The 15,252-nt window shown below is 39.3% G+C and overlaps 1 protein-coding gene across 2 annotated transcripts in view; it reads left to right on the plus strand.

Moving 5' to 3' along the window:
- The window catches only part of LOC122798413 (ubiquitin carboxyl-terminal hydrolase CYLD-like), a 1,245,230-nt gene that overhangs the window by 1,181,139 nt on the left and 48,839 nt on the right, over window positions 1-15,252 (plus strand). The gene's annotated exons all lie outside the window — the stretch shown is intronic.

Consider the following 15,252-nt stretch of genomic DNA (forward strand, 5'->3'; position numbering starts at 1 on the left):
TGTTGTGCTTCTTACTTTTCTTGTGGTTTTGAAGCTTTTCTCTTCAGAGTGGCCAAGAAACCCTCCTGCTTCAAGAAATGTGTGGACTGTGGCCACAAGATCCCTAGTTTGGCTGCACATTCAAAGTGTGTTTGTTGTCTTGGTGCAGCTCATCTTGGTGAAGAGTGTTATATTTGCACTGCCTTTGGCCTGAAGGCCATTACCAAATGTCAGAGCTATTTGGTTCTGAAGGGACTTCTCCAAGGCCTAGCAGGAGATTCATCCCAACCTCTGTCTTCTTCTGGCTCAATATCTGTCAAGAACCTTCAGACAGACATAAAGGAGAGAAAATTTGTGAAAAATCCAAGGAGAAAGTCAAATAATCTAAGAATCATTCTCCTAACTGCTTCTTCTCTTTGGTTGCTTCTTCAGCTCTGTTTTCTAAGCTTCCAAGTCCATCTGATCTGACTCCTCTTTCTGATCCAATTATTGTCTTATCTCATACTCCACCTCTGCCAGAGCCAAGATTTTCCCTGCACACAATCTCCCTTAGATTGTACTCCCCCGTACTGCATGAAAGGCCAGTACATTACACTTGCAGACTTACTTTCACCTCCTCATCCATTAAATTAGTCCAATCTACCAAAAGTATTTTTGGAAGCACATGTGGATAAGATGATTATGAAGTTCCTCAGGACCCAATCCATTTGGGGGTTCTTCCAGCTCTGACCTCTGAGCTTTGGTCCTTCCCCTGTTCCTGTGGTCTCTCCAACTCCAATCCTCAAGGTTTGGGAACAGTTGATCCAGGTTTCTGCCGGGGTTGTCCTCATTGGATCCAAAGACTTGATCGTCTTCCACTCTGGCAGTATCTTTGATATAATCGGCTCCAAGTGCATCAGATCCAAAAGTTTCCTGGACCCCCGAATCATTGGCTGTGGATCCAGTGGTAGGGAATTGACAACAAAGTTTATGGTGTCAGACCTTCCTGTCAGAACTTCAGCACTAGATAACTCTGCTCTTGCATCTGTTTCAGAGCCTAGCCAAATTGGGTACCAGAACCAACCTGGATTGGATGCTTCAGCTCCATCTAGGATGGCTTGTGCTCCCCCCTTGACTTCTGCTTTTGAGCCAATTGAGAGAGCATTTTTCCTTCCTGGTGACCAAATTTCTCTTGCACACTCAGTTCAGTCCATTCCCCATCAGAAGCCCTTGAATCCTGATCCTTCTCTTCCTATCCTATCAGGACAACTTGTTCTATCAAGCCTCAAGACGGTCCATATCCAGGACCCCCATTCATCTTCCAAGTCCTCGCCAGAGCATCCCACTGCAGAGGCTGCTCAAAAATATGCGCAGGAGGCACATGGACTCCCCACAGGAGTTACTAACTGAAGACACTGATTTTGATGAAGGGGGGGGATCCCCCTGATTACCACTTAAAGATGTCTCATTCAGAGAGATTCTTGAACTTTTGAGAAGGCAGGGGGGATTGTCCTCCAGTGCCCCCTCCCAGGGGGAGTCCATGTTTATCAAGATCTTCACGTCTAGCCCAGCTACTTCTTGTGTAGTTTGTCCTGTGGATGAGATGGTCTACTTGATCTTGAAACAGGCATGGAGGGAACTGGGTGTGGTTGAACCTATCCCTTGCAAGATGTACAAATTTTTAGTCTCACCTAAAGATTGCCCACATTAGAGCAAGGGTCCAGTGGTGGATTCTATGGTGGTAGTGGTGACAGACACAAAAAAGGAGCTAGCCAGAAAGTGTGCCCCTGTCCACCACCTAGCAAGGAGTCTAGGGCATTGGACAGGTTTGGGAAGTGGATTTACACTTTAGGCAACCTTCTCACTGAAGATGCTGAAATACCTGGCACATGACAACATTTCAGAAAGATTTGACAAAGGACCTTTCCAAATCACTCAGGGTTCATATCTGCAGAGGACAAGACAATTATAAACTCAAGCTTGTCACCCTACAGTCCCTTTCCATTGCCATGATACATCTGATCTCCAATGAAACTAGGGGCACTTTGAGAACTGCAGGTACAGCCATTACTGTAAGGAGACATGCTTGGATGTGCTTGTGTGACTTTATGGAGCACTTCAAGATGTCTTTTGTGAATGCCCCTTTTGAGTCTCTCCAGACCACAAGTCAAAGACATGCTCTGTAAGAGTAAGCAAGATGAGAAAAATACAGTTTAATACACCCCAGTAGTCCTTCTTTAGGAACCAGAAGGAAGGTAAGAAACTGAGGTTCTGGAAGTCCCAAGACTTCTCTATGGACTCTCCTAAAGGTAGACCCCCCCCCCCCGGCAGAGTGGGGGGTTATAATGGTAGAAGTTACCTCCACGGCAGAGGTGGTCCACCAAAGTCAGTGCTTCTCAATGATTCCACCACTCTCTGGAGGCAGTCGGGGGGGGGGGGTGCTTTGTCTCTGCACCCCAATACCTGGACAATCACTGAAGATACACGTATGCAGAAGATTATAACCAAAGGCTATTCTGTTCTGTTCCTCTTTCCCATCAGAAAAGCTTCCCAGTATTCCATCCTCCCAAAGTAAAGCAGCTGTTCTAAAAATAAAAAAAGCTGCTGGACAAGTGAGTCATCCAGGAGGTCCCTCCAGATCAACACAGATCTGGAACCTACACAAGATTTGTTTTGGTTCCAAAACAGAAATGGGACCCAAGGCCAGTATTGGACCTCGGTTATCCTAATCAGTATGTCAGACAGATGAAATTATGGATGGTCATGGTAGAGTCCATCCTTCCCTTGTTGAGGAAGGATGACTGGATGTGCTCAATAGACTTACAGGAAGTGTACTGCCATGTTATGATGGACAGATGATCCAAAAGGTTTCTCCACGTCCAGCTGAGAGCCAGTTATTTTCAAATCAGGGCCCTGCCCTTTGGTCTCAGCACAGTCTCCCGAGTGTTCACCAAGTGTGTGTCGGTGGTTGTAGCTCATCTCAGACTGCAAGGGCTCAGAGTGTTCCTGTACCTAAATGACTGGCTCACTTATACTCTTACAAGGAATCTTCTCATCTGGACCGGGGATTTCTTGCTTCACCTTTTCTCTCAATTGGATATTATAGTAAACTTGGATGAGTCCAAGTTTGTTTACAAACTGCTAAATAACTTTGATAATAAAAAGCATACATAACCAGAGTGACTTGTGACTTTTCAATCTATGGAAGAAGTACTGTGTGTTTACAGTGGAAATATGGGAGTGTGAGAAAAGAAAATTGTTAGAAGAGCTGAAAAAAGATAATAAAATGCTTCAGCAGCCTAGACAGGAGGTTGGGAATTACATGTTTTGCTAGAAGAAAAAGAAACTGATGTCATATATTAGATGTTATGCATGTTAAAGAGAACAGCTGTACAGTTAGCTATATGGGCAGCCAGACAGACTATTGCAACAGGTGTGATAAGCCACGGCTTTTACTAACAACCTTCTTTATAAGATGATGCAAATTGTATAGAGCGAAAGAACATAAAAAAGATGCTTGCAGTAATGACTATACAAAAGTGGCTCCAACTCACATTTAGGCCTGGTTTTGACATGTTAAAAGACACTTTAAATACCAAAAGAAATGATGATGTAAATGCTTAATGTGATAAAGTAAAGGAGAATTGGGGACTATTCTGTAAAACTAGAGTATGTGGCTAATAAAAGCAGAGAGAACAGAAATATTTTGAGTGCAAAAAATGTTTATGAAGGCTTTTAAAAAGTGATAAAAGGGCCTCAGTAGTAGCATAGTAGTAGTACAGAAGACCAATTTAGTTGGGCAGATAATCAAGAGAAAAAAGAAAGGAGGTGGACATATGGAATTGTGGAAGAAATAAGGTTAATCATTATTTCATTGACTATAAACCATTTAAAGAGTGAGATGAGATCATTAGATTATACTGCATAAACATGGTTAATGCAAATAAATAAATATGTTTGCAGGATATGAGGATTTGCAAAAAGGATGCATTGTGAAATATGATATGGAAGACAAGCTGGAGTGAATATTTCGATCGCAAAGGTGTCTGTCATGTAAATAATTTCACTGAACTTAAACCTGGCAGGGTTCTTTGTTGTGATCTTTTGAAAGGTCAGTGTTTCAGAATGTTTAAGTTATGCTTCTACTAGAAGTAGGCTGAGGCAAGAGTTGTGTAAGAAGCTGGAGCTATATTTGCTAGTAAGTACAAGAACTATATTGTCAAGATGTTTGTTGTGTAAGAAACTATGACAGTAAAGGATATGAAAATGAAACAAAAATGTAAAAAATAACTGGTATGCAAGATACAGCAAAAGGAGTTACATACTTTTATAGATTTCAGTTTCAGGAATTAGTGACTAAAGAGTCATAATTTATAGGGGGGTTGGAATGGTAGGACAGTAAAGGATATGAAAATGAAAAAAAAAAAAAGTAAAAAATAGCTGGTATCCAAGATGTAGTAAAAGGCGTTACATACTTTTATAGATTTCAGTTTCAGGAATTAGTGACTAAAGAGTCATAATTTATGGGGGGGGGTGGAATGGGTATTGCAAACCATACTGCCATCTGGTGTGATTTATGGTAAAATCCTAAAACATAAAAATGGAAAGGACTATACAAAGGACTGATTCAGAGGCACAAGAAAAAGAGAAACTGAAGAAAGCGTACACTGAGTAAGCTTATATGTATACTGTATGAAAATAACAATGGGAAATGTTACTGTTGTTTTTCTTTTCTATTAATGCATGTTTTTTTCATGTATTTTTTTTTTTAAATATAATTTAATAATCTTTAAAAATAATTCAGTGTTAATACACAATCACATATTTAGGGAAATATAAAGCTATTTTATAAGGATCATTAAACTTCTGGATACTCATTACTTCATTTTGAAATTACTCATTTTGTACTACAGGCCTAACTTGTGACATGATGAGACTGATATTATTTATTTATTATTATTTATTTCCAGTTTGATTACCGGGGAAGTGCACTGTGCCCAAAGAACCATTTTCAGTGGAGGCCCGGGGAGAAAACTCCAGTAAACATAATACAGTACAAATATAAGAGATACAGCAATACATAGTATAGGGCATACAGAGAGATACATAGTATAGGACAGTTTACAAAATATGCACAGAGTGACACATAGTCAAACAAAATAGCTTATGGTTGTTCAGAGGGTTATACATATACATTTAAGCAAACACTCTTAGCTTGCATATATCAGATACTGCTCAGATTCTATTACGCCTGCTATTTTCTGCACATTTTACATTTCCCTTTTGTTTCATGTCTTAGCATTCATCTCAACTGTCCATATTCTTGCAGAATGTCCAAATTTTGACTCATATCTTCATCTGTTCCTTATAAAATTTGTGGCTTTCTGGATTTTTATGGCAAATCAGTGAAGATTGAATTCATTGTATAATGAAAGGCATTTTGAGTTTCTGATTTCATATCCTTCAGAAAATGCAACTTTCTAAGCTTATAAAAGCAATATTTAAAAATGTCCCTGTTTTGTAGCTTTGTCCCCCCATTATTTTTAGCTTTGTCTGGATTTTTTGTGCTAAGAGGTTGAGAGTTATGATTCTTAGACATACAGGACATGACATACCAATGGCTTTAGATGTGTAAGGCTTGCCATTTACACACAGTTTTCCAGTAATCTGCATTTTCTATCATGATTCAAAATTTTGTTTCCACACAGGCTTAGGATAATTGTCAGGAAATTAACTTTTTACCCGTATAACAATTCAGCTGTTTATCAGTACACAGTTCCCTTGTTGTTTCATTGAGGAAAGCAAGATTTTATTTTTCACATTTTTTTCATATCACTGCTGCTTTTTTCAATTGTATTTTAAACCGTGTGATTCAATGTCTTTAAGCTTCTAATTCTCATGAGAAAGACTGTTTTTTTCTAGACTTTCCTCACAGAAGACTAGTTTGGCTTTCCAGATGTTGAGCTACTTATTAAGACATTTTAAGACGGAGTCAGGATCTTCATTTACTTGTAAATCAGTGCCTATGTTGTTCAGGGAAGTACTGATTCTAACTGTGCATGTAATTGTAATAATTTCAGCTTGCATAATACCAGATACTGCTGAAATTCTGTTAAGCCTGCTACTTACTGCATGTGCGTGCGTGTGTGGGGGTGTGTGTATATGTTTGTGTATATATATATATATATATATATATATATATATATTTTTTTTTTTTTTTTTTTTTTTTCATGGTTTAGACGCACAAGATAATGCCCATTTTCACAGTGTTTTGTAGTAATCCGCATTTTGTCATAATTCAAAATTTTGATTCCACAGGCCTAGGATAATTATCAGGAAATTAACTTTTTATTCTGACATCCTTCACACATACATGGACACACACACACTTTTTTTTTTACTTGCTGTAGGCTCAAGGATACGAACTTGTATACCTAGTACACTATTGCATTTCTCTTATAAAGTCAAATTACATTTGGAGGTTTTGTAGTACTCGGACAGGTTTCTGCCATACTTGGCATAGAATTTATAGTTTTAAATTCCACTTCCTGCATGTATAGTGGTTAAGATGTTGACCTCACAAACACAAGACAGTTTTTATTTTCACATTTGGAAGGGAAATTGGCTAGGCTTAAAATGGCTCGCAAGGTTAGCTAGCCTAGTACTTATCCATGAACCTATGTTTGTCTTTAAAGAAGAAGATTTAAAAAAAAAGTTATGCTCTTTACAGTCTCAAAATATGTTGGGAAGCTAGTTTTCTTTTTTTCTGTTTCTTGAACTTAATGGAAAAACATTTTTTTTTGTACTTTAGTTTTCAAATAGCATGTTGGGTGGTATGGCAATATCTTGTAATTATTTCCTGGAAATGGATCAATCAAAAAACTGCTAGCAAATATACCTATTGATAGTTTACAGGCAATGAATGACTCTCTTGAAAATGTCAGTTCCTTGTAGAGTACTTGGTTAGAAATATTGTGAGCAAATGGCTGTTCCTAAGGAAATTATTCTTTTGAGTCGGGGCACAGGATCTGATTTGCATAGCCATAGTTAAGACCTTGTTAAGTTTAATTCTGTTGGCTGCCAAAAAGCAATTAATAGAAAATGGAAATCAAAGTGGTATGGCACCCATGCCCCTCATGGACAGGTGTTGATCACAGACCTGCTCTGTTCATTAATTTGTTCTGCAAACTTCCCAAAAAAGAACAAATGGGAATACTTGGGATTAAGATGGCTAGGCTTGTAAGGGGTCTAGAGTTGCTAGCCTAGTGACCTCCTATGAACATATGAAGTATAAACCAACTATATTTGAAGTATTAAATATTCTAAAAGAGACAAAAGAATTGGAGGGATCTTTAGACAAGTGAATGAGTAAATTATATAGAAATAAATGGAAATTGTGGGAGCAATACATGCATAAAAATGTTCAGAAGTCGGAGGAGTGAGGTTTAAGGGAAGACTGAAGTAGAACAAATTATGTAATGCTGAACTAATAGTTAACAAGAAAGAAAATATGTGAGGTATATGTATGTAAAAGGATTAAAAATGTTAATATGGTTTGTTTTATTTTCTGCTAATGTATGTTTGCCTACGTCTTAAGTGATAATTTAATAAATGTGTTTTAAAAAATGGCAGCACCAGCAGCATTCCTGCAGTGTTCACATTTTACTTTTTTATATGATGATGGATAGGACAATGGGGTACAGATATTCTTCTTTTCCGTATAAGTTCATAATCATATAGTCCGGTTGGATATGCCCTATTTCAAACAAGACAATTGTATGTGTCCACTTCGGTAAGAGTTATGTGATTATAGGTTGCACAGATTTTAATTGTAGTTCTTTAGTGCCAGTTTAGTCTTGTTCTGTCTGTCTCTCTCTCTCTCTCTCTCTCTATAAAGAACAGATGCTGGGGATACCTCACCTGCAGCATAGGAATTTGCTTTACAGTAACATATTTAAGTCACTAGTAAACAGGTGAGCTTGTTCTAGGTTATTTTAGCTGTGCATGTAAGATCCAGTTCATTCTTTTCAGTAGAACTGTTTTTAAACACCTTTATTGAATTATCACTTGTAACATAAGCAAATTTACACTTATATAAAAGTAATCAAACTGTATTAACAAGTTCACATTTACAAACGTTATACTTCACATATATTGCTATATGTCATGTAACTTAAGCAACATTACATAAATTATTTAATTCCTGCCCCCCTTTTTAACAAGAAACATCTTTATTAAACCATCACTGAACCCACAGACATTGCCAACATACTGGCAGACAGGTTCAGTGCAAACTTCACCCCCCCTCCCCCCCAAAAGGAGAGATAACTATCCCAGCGGAGTGTAGCCTCCCAGACATCTCAAATGCGCAGGTGAAAGCTGCTCTCTCTAAAGCTAAAAACACAGCATCAATGGGACCGGATGGTGTCCCCGGCTGTGTGCTACACGAACTCAACGAGGAACTAAACCCGCATATAAGGCAGCTGTTTAATCTTAGCCTTACCACAGGATCGTGCCCAAGGAGTGGCGTGCGGCAATTGTGGTCCCCACTCCACAAAGGCGGTGCCTCTCACGGACCCTGGTAATTACCGCCCCATAAGTTTAACAAGCCTGGTCTGCAAAGCTATGGAGGATCATAATGGAACTCATAAACAAAGACATAGGGGACTTGCAGACATTGGACCCGACCCAGTTTGGCTTTGTCAAGGGCAGATCATGCCTTTTGAACTTGGTCGACTTCTTCAAAACAGTCACCAAGGCCATTGATGAGGGAAAGGCAGTCCATACAGCCTACCTTGACCTTGCAAAAGCTTTCGACACAATACCCCACTCGGGTATTATAGAGAAACTTACCAGCTTAAATGTAAACCCATATGTCACAAGATGGGTTGCAAACTGGCTAAAGGACAGAACCCACAGGGTTAGAGTTGCTGGCGCCATGTCAGACTCCAAGCCGGTCACAAGTGGTGTCCCACAGGACTCAGTCCTTGGCCCCCTGTTGTTCGGCATCTACTTCTCAGAAGTATAGGCAAACATGGGAGGACTATGGCTGACAAAGTTTGCAGATGACTGCAAACTGGGCGCCATAGTGGAAAGTACATCGGACACAGATATCCTTCAGAGGGGTCTCACGGAAACTGAAAACTGGTGCCAGAGCCATGGCCTGAAGTTAAATGCCAAAAAATGTATAGTCATACCCTTCGGGAAAAACAAGGTAACCCCAAGCTACCATATAGGTGGCAATCCATTAAGCACAGAAGAGGTTATCAGGGACCTGGGGACCCAGGTTGACAGTGGCCTTTCTTTTGACACTCACATTGCTAAAGTGGTTAGAAAGACCTTCTACATTGCCCACCTGATCATGAAGGGATTCACATCCAGATCAAGTGAGGTCATTGTTCCCCTGTACTCTTCACTTATCAGACCAATGATCGAGTACAATGCCCCATTAGGGATGTATCTCACCCGACACCTGCAGCAATTGGGGAGAACCCAAAAGTTCCTCACCAAAGGATAAAGGGACTCCAAAATCTGTCATATGCTGCCAGACTGAAGAAACTCCAGCTATATTCAGTGCATACCGCCTGCTCAGAGGTGACCTGTGCCTGACATACAAGGCCATGTCCAACCGAATTAATGGACATGCTCCACCTCAAAAAATCCAAATCTACCAGATCCACTAGAGCAAGCGACTTAAACCTTAGCATGGATATAAATAGGACATGCTGGAAGGATAGATTTGTCACCCAGAGACTCCCTATGCTGTGGAATAAAATCCCAGTCCATGTGAGGCAGAGCACCACTCTGGCTCTGTTCAAGAGAAATCTTGACCGGTGGATGGGAGATAGTAGGTTTACCCCGGGAATCATCTCTGTGTCACTGCTGGACAGAGGCACAACAAACTAATGGGCACAGTATTTTTTAACATAAGGGGTGGCGTAAGCCACAAAACTTTGGGCTAGGCTTATAAATGCCTTAGGGCAGATAGCCTAGTATAAACCTATGAACCTATGAACTTATTCTGTCATACATCTATATAAATGAAAACAAACCACACTGACACAATCATACCTCCCAACTGTACCGAATTACTCTGTTTGTACTGAGTTTTGGGGTCAAATAATGGGGTGCCATGATTCCTGAGTGGCACCTCTTCATTTCCGATTTTCCCAGCTTCTATTTTTTTAAATTTTTTATTTTCAGCATTTTGAGCTGACATCATCATGCACACATTGACGTCAGCTCCATCAGTCTGTCAGAACTGAGCTCCTCGTGTGCGTTGTGCACGCATTTCCAGTGTTGAACGCGAGTGGAAAGGAAATGTGTTGAATGCAGGTGGGAGGAAATGCGACTGACTTTCATGTTTTGTATACAAATGGGAAGGAAATGCGACTGACATTTAGGTATACAACTGCTGCTCTGAATGGATCTGCTGTGCTTTGAATGGATCTGCTGCTATGGGAAAGAAACAACGTCTCCTTCATGACTGCTGCTGTGGGAAAGAAACAATGTCTCATTCACGACTGCTGCTTTTGAATGGATCTGCTGCTGGAAAGAAACAACTTTTAGGTAGGATCGTGTGTGTGTGTGTGTGTGTGTGTGCGCGCTTGTGTGTGTGTGTGTGTGTGTGTGTGTGTGTGTGTGTGTGTGTGTGTGTGCTTGTGTGTGTGTGCGCTTGTGTGTGCGTGCACATGTGTGTGTGCGCGCGTGTGTGCACATGTGCTAGTGTGTGTATGTGTGTGCGCATGTGGTTGCCTGCTGTCTGTAGATTACTGTCTGCTTTGGGTTTGTCTGTTTTGGTGGAAGTGTTGCTGGGATAGGAAGATCCAAACTGTTCAAAATACAGAAAAAGATCTCCAAAGCAAAAACAAGCATTGTCGGCATTGTCCCTCTGTGTGTGATCCCAGACTTAGTGCTGGAGTGTATCAATAAAAAGACGGACAGCATTCTGAATGTGGTGCTTATATTCCTGTTATTGAGGACAAAAACAGTTTCTGTGCATTTTCTTTAAAAGATGTGAATTTACTTGTTGTTTAGTTAGGCATGTATCTGTCTTAATAAAATTAAGGTCAAGAATCATTTATTAGAATTTATTGAGCCGCTTGTAGTTAAAAGTATGTACAACATTTAGAAACCTGGAAGTGCATGAGAACAAATGTTAGGTGAAAAGTATTAAGTAAATCATGCATGATATGCTGTTTGCTATGAGAATGAGTATCACCTACTAAAATAAGTATGAACTATCTTAAAATATTTTTAGAACCACAATTATTAAACCTTAAAGGGAATAATTTGTGTGGGTTCATTCTATCTCACTGACCTTGACATTTTGTAGATTAATGCTTTCCTTAGTATGCTGGAGCTGTGTCTCCGGTAACAAGGGTGTTTGCTTGCTTACATTAGGGAAACTTGGTGAGACTCCTCATGTCACAGGGTGTATTTTCTGTGGTGCTTGGTGTTTTCCACCAGTGTTCTAGCTTTCCTTCATTGTATCTTGTGTCCTGTCCAGGTGTAGCTTCCTGCTGAAAGAAATGGTCTTGGATTTGATTATTGGAGATTAAATCAGTGCCAGTCTGGGAACATGGAGATGGATGATGGCTTGGCATAATCTGACTTGAGGCTTTACTGACCATGGATTGAGGTTACAGGATGAATGGCTGCTGGTTGAGGGCTGTGTCTTTTCATTCCTCTTGGTAATTAGTTGTTATTTTATTGAGTGAATTGGCATTAAATGGTTATTTCATCTAGACTGATTTAAGGATAATGTTGATCATAAATATACCATGGTGCTATCATTTCATTTATCTTTTCTAAACATACTGCTGTTTGGATAATAGTAACAAGATCCATTATTTTGTGTGTTCATCAAAAGAGTTTCTTCTGCAATGGTAACTAAGAGTTTATCATTGCTAAAAAGATTGTGTTTAGCCAAACAGCTGAGATGAATAGCAATGTTAGAAGAGGTATCTCATGTTCTTTATTCTCCCTACCCTGTCTGTATATCCTGCACTCTACCTGTAACCTTTATTTTGTACCACTTTGCATGTCTGTCCTTAGCTTTTCTTTTTATTAAACTAGTATGCCTTAAGGAAAACTTCATCTTGATGGGTCCCTGGATATACAGCACAGTTTTAGTTTTTGATGTGATGGATCTCTGTTGCATACCATGTTTTATATATATATATATATATAGATATATATATATATATATATATATATATATATATATATAGTGTGTGTAGTGTGTGTGTGTAAGTAGACTTTTATGATGGAAATGTTCTGAATTGGGCAGGCAGTACTGCAAAAATGTTCAAAACAAGTTTAAAATCTGATTTTGTGTGTGTGTGTGTGTGTGTGTGTGTGTGTGTGTGTGTGTGTGTGTGTGTGTGTAAGTAGACTTTTTATGATGGAACTGTTCTGAATTGGGCAGTTTTGTCATTATTGGTTCATGCAATTTGTTTAATTGCCCACTGGAAAAATGTTCAAATAATAAATTTAAAATGCGCTCCAAGTCTAACAAGTGTGCTGTATTATACAAAGAATGTATAATTTAATAAAGTCAGGAAGGTTTATCAAAGTACACATGTATGTTTCTTGTTTTGTGTGCAAGGGGCCTATGATTTGAAAACAGGTTAAAGGTAATCTTTATCCATCACTGGCCAGATGCATTTTCTTTGCATGTGGTGTGGGTTTCAATGCTGTTTCAATGAATGTGAGTTTCAAGGGCAGAGAAGTTTTAATGCCAAGTGAAGTCTATTTTCATTGTGAGATATTATTGCTTTGCTTAGCAGATGTCTGTTAGTGTTTGTGCATTGTGCTATAAAATGTAAAAATGAAATCCAAATAATCATTGTAGAAGTAAAGCAGTATGCACACATTAGTGCTTATGGTAAATGGGGCAAAATAGCCAGGTAATGAGACATTGGAATGGCTGCAGGGGGGACTCTGGTGCCATATTTTGGTTGGCTGTTCTTCAGTTTGCGTTTGAATGTTGGTATCCCACAATCCCATTGGAGTGGGTGGGGTTACGTAATTATGTATGCAAATTATGTGTTAATCAGTGTACAGATTTGTACCTATTTTTCATAGGCCTTGTCCAGATTTTTGATGTTTTCAGGTTGAGAGGTATGGGCACAATCCTAGTTGCAAGCATTTTACATCACAAACCATACTGACACACTCCCACTTGCAAACATTATACATCACTAATAATCTACCCAATCATTTTCTGTCAAACATTACATAGCTCATTTAAGCCCTGCCTTCTTTTAAATCTCATTCCTTCCCTGTATGTATTGTTCCTACAATTCACATATTTTTCTTATGTAGTTTGCGCCTACCCTTTTCTAAAGATCTTAATTCCAGTTGTTTTGTCTCTGTTACTATATTCACTACTTCTAGTATAGTTTGTTTGGATTTTGATTTCCATTTTGTAGTAATTGCTTTTTTGGCAGCTGGCATAATTAGACACAGCAAGGCCTTACCATGTCTAGGCAGTTCCAATTCTGTATCATAGCTCAGAAAAATCCTTGGTAGAACAGTTTTGGTGTTCTGCATAACAGCTTTAGTTATCAACACCTGTAAAGAGTGGTTATATATAGGTACACTCCTTAATAACTCGGCTCTAGACATCCCATGCTGGCAATTTCAATGTCATGCTTAACAAAGAATGCCAGCTTGTGGATGCCTTTGTTTTATGTATGTACCTTTACCAGGACTTCAAATACTTGGCTTGAAAACCCTAACAAGTATAGTTATTTCAGGAGAACATGGAAGCCTTCTGTAAAGTGTGTACTCTTTCTTACTGAATATACAGGCACTCTGCCTTCCTGGTGAGTATACTCTTGTAGGAAACAATGAGTTAATGCATTTTAAAGGCTGGATTCTGGGCAAAAAGCTTACCTTTATAAGTGTATACCCCCCATGACAAAGGTGAAGGAAATCAAACTGATGATTGGAGGATTGCTTGCATTTTGAGAAAAAAAAGTACAATTTTTAGCTGATGATTGGAACACTGTTTTTAGAAAGGGATAGGTACATTCAGGCCTAGGAGAGATATCTGTGTCTGCTTTGAGTAAATTTCTGGCCTCTTATTTTAATAGCACAGAAATAATAGACATTACTAATTGTTTTTGTAGACAGGAAAACATTTTACATGTGCTAGTCATATTATAAATATTTATCTTGAAATGACAATATTAATTACAGTAGGGTGTGATTACATACTATCTTCATTCTCTGGAGGAGTAATAGTTTTATCCGTAATGTCCCTCTGGTATTATAGATGGAGGAGTATTTTTATTTATTCCCAAGGGTCAGATGGCAGGGCATTTATTATTTCAGGAGATGTTGAGTTTGCTGTGGTACACTAGGCAAGCTAAGATGTAGGCACAATCAGAATTGACAGAATTAGAAAAGTGTATTAAGCTGTTGATAGCAAATCCTAAGGCAGGCTATTTTGAATGGGAAACCTGTTGTCTTGTTCTTTAAGAGTAGATTCATGAAGTGAAAGCTTGTTATGCAGTGAAAGTATTAAATACTCACTTTTGCGTTTTCACCCTCGGCCTTGAAGTCTTTAGCAGTTTGGTTAAGAAATCATACTGCAGGCAGTTAGTTATTAGGGTAATTCACTTTAGGGGCAGGGAAGGAGGTGAGGGAACCTGGAGAGATGTTATAGGTTCATAGGTAGGTACTAGGCTGTCAGCCCAAGGGCCTACATAAGCCTAGCCAGCAAGGTTCCCTGACTTACGGCACCCAAGAAAGTTATTTTCCTATGCCACTGTCGAGCAGAGACACAGAAGTGATCCCCGGGGTGTATTTCCTATTTCCCATCCACTCATCAAGATTTTTCTTAAACAGTGCTAATGAAGAAAGAACTTTGCTTGACTTAGATGGGTAGCCTGTTCCAGAGTATGGGAAGTCTCTGGGACAGGAATCTATCCCTCCAGCATGTCCTGTTTATTGTGGTGACCAGGTTTAGGTCCCTAGAGCGTGTAGCTCGGAGGATTGGGATTTCTTTAAGTGTAGCATGTCCAACAGCTCTGGGTTTGACATAGCTTTATATGTTAGGCAGAGATCACCTTGGAGTAGGCAATATGCTACAGAGTAAAGCTGGAGTTTTTTTGAGATGGTCAGTGTAGGGCATTTGTTTAATCCCAGTAATCCTCTTTTATGAGGTACTTCTTTGGCCTTTCCAGCTGCTGCAGATGTCTTGTGAGGGACATTCCAAAAGCGGGCGTTGTACTCTATAATGGGTCTAATGAGTGTCGAGTAGAGAGGAACAATGACCTCTTT

This window comes from Protopterus annectens, chromosome 3.part1 (genome assembly GCF_019279795.1).
Source record: "Protopterus annectens isolate FY-2018-M chromosome 3.part1, PAN1.0, whole genome shotgun sequence".
Taxonomy (NCBI): domain Eukaryota; kingdom Metazoa; phylum Chordata; order Ceratodontiformes; family Protopteridae; genus Protopterus; species Protopterus annectens.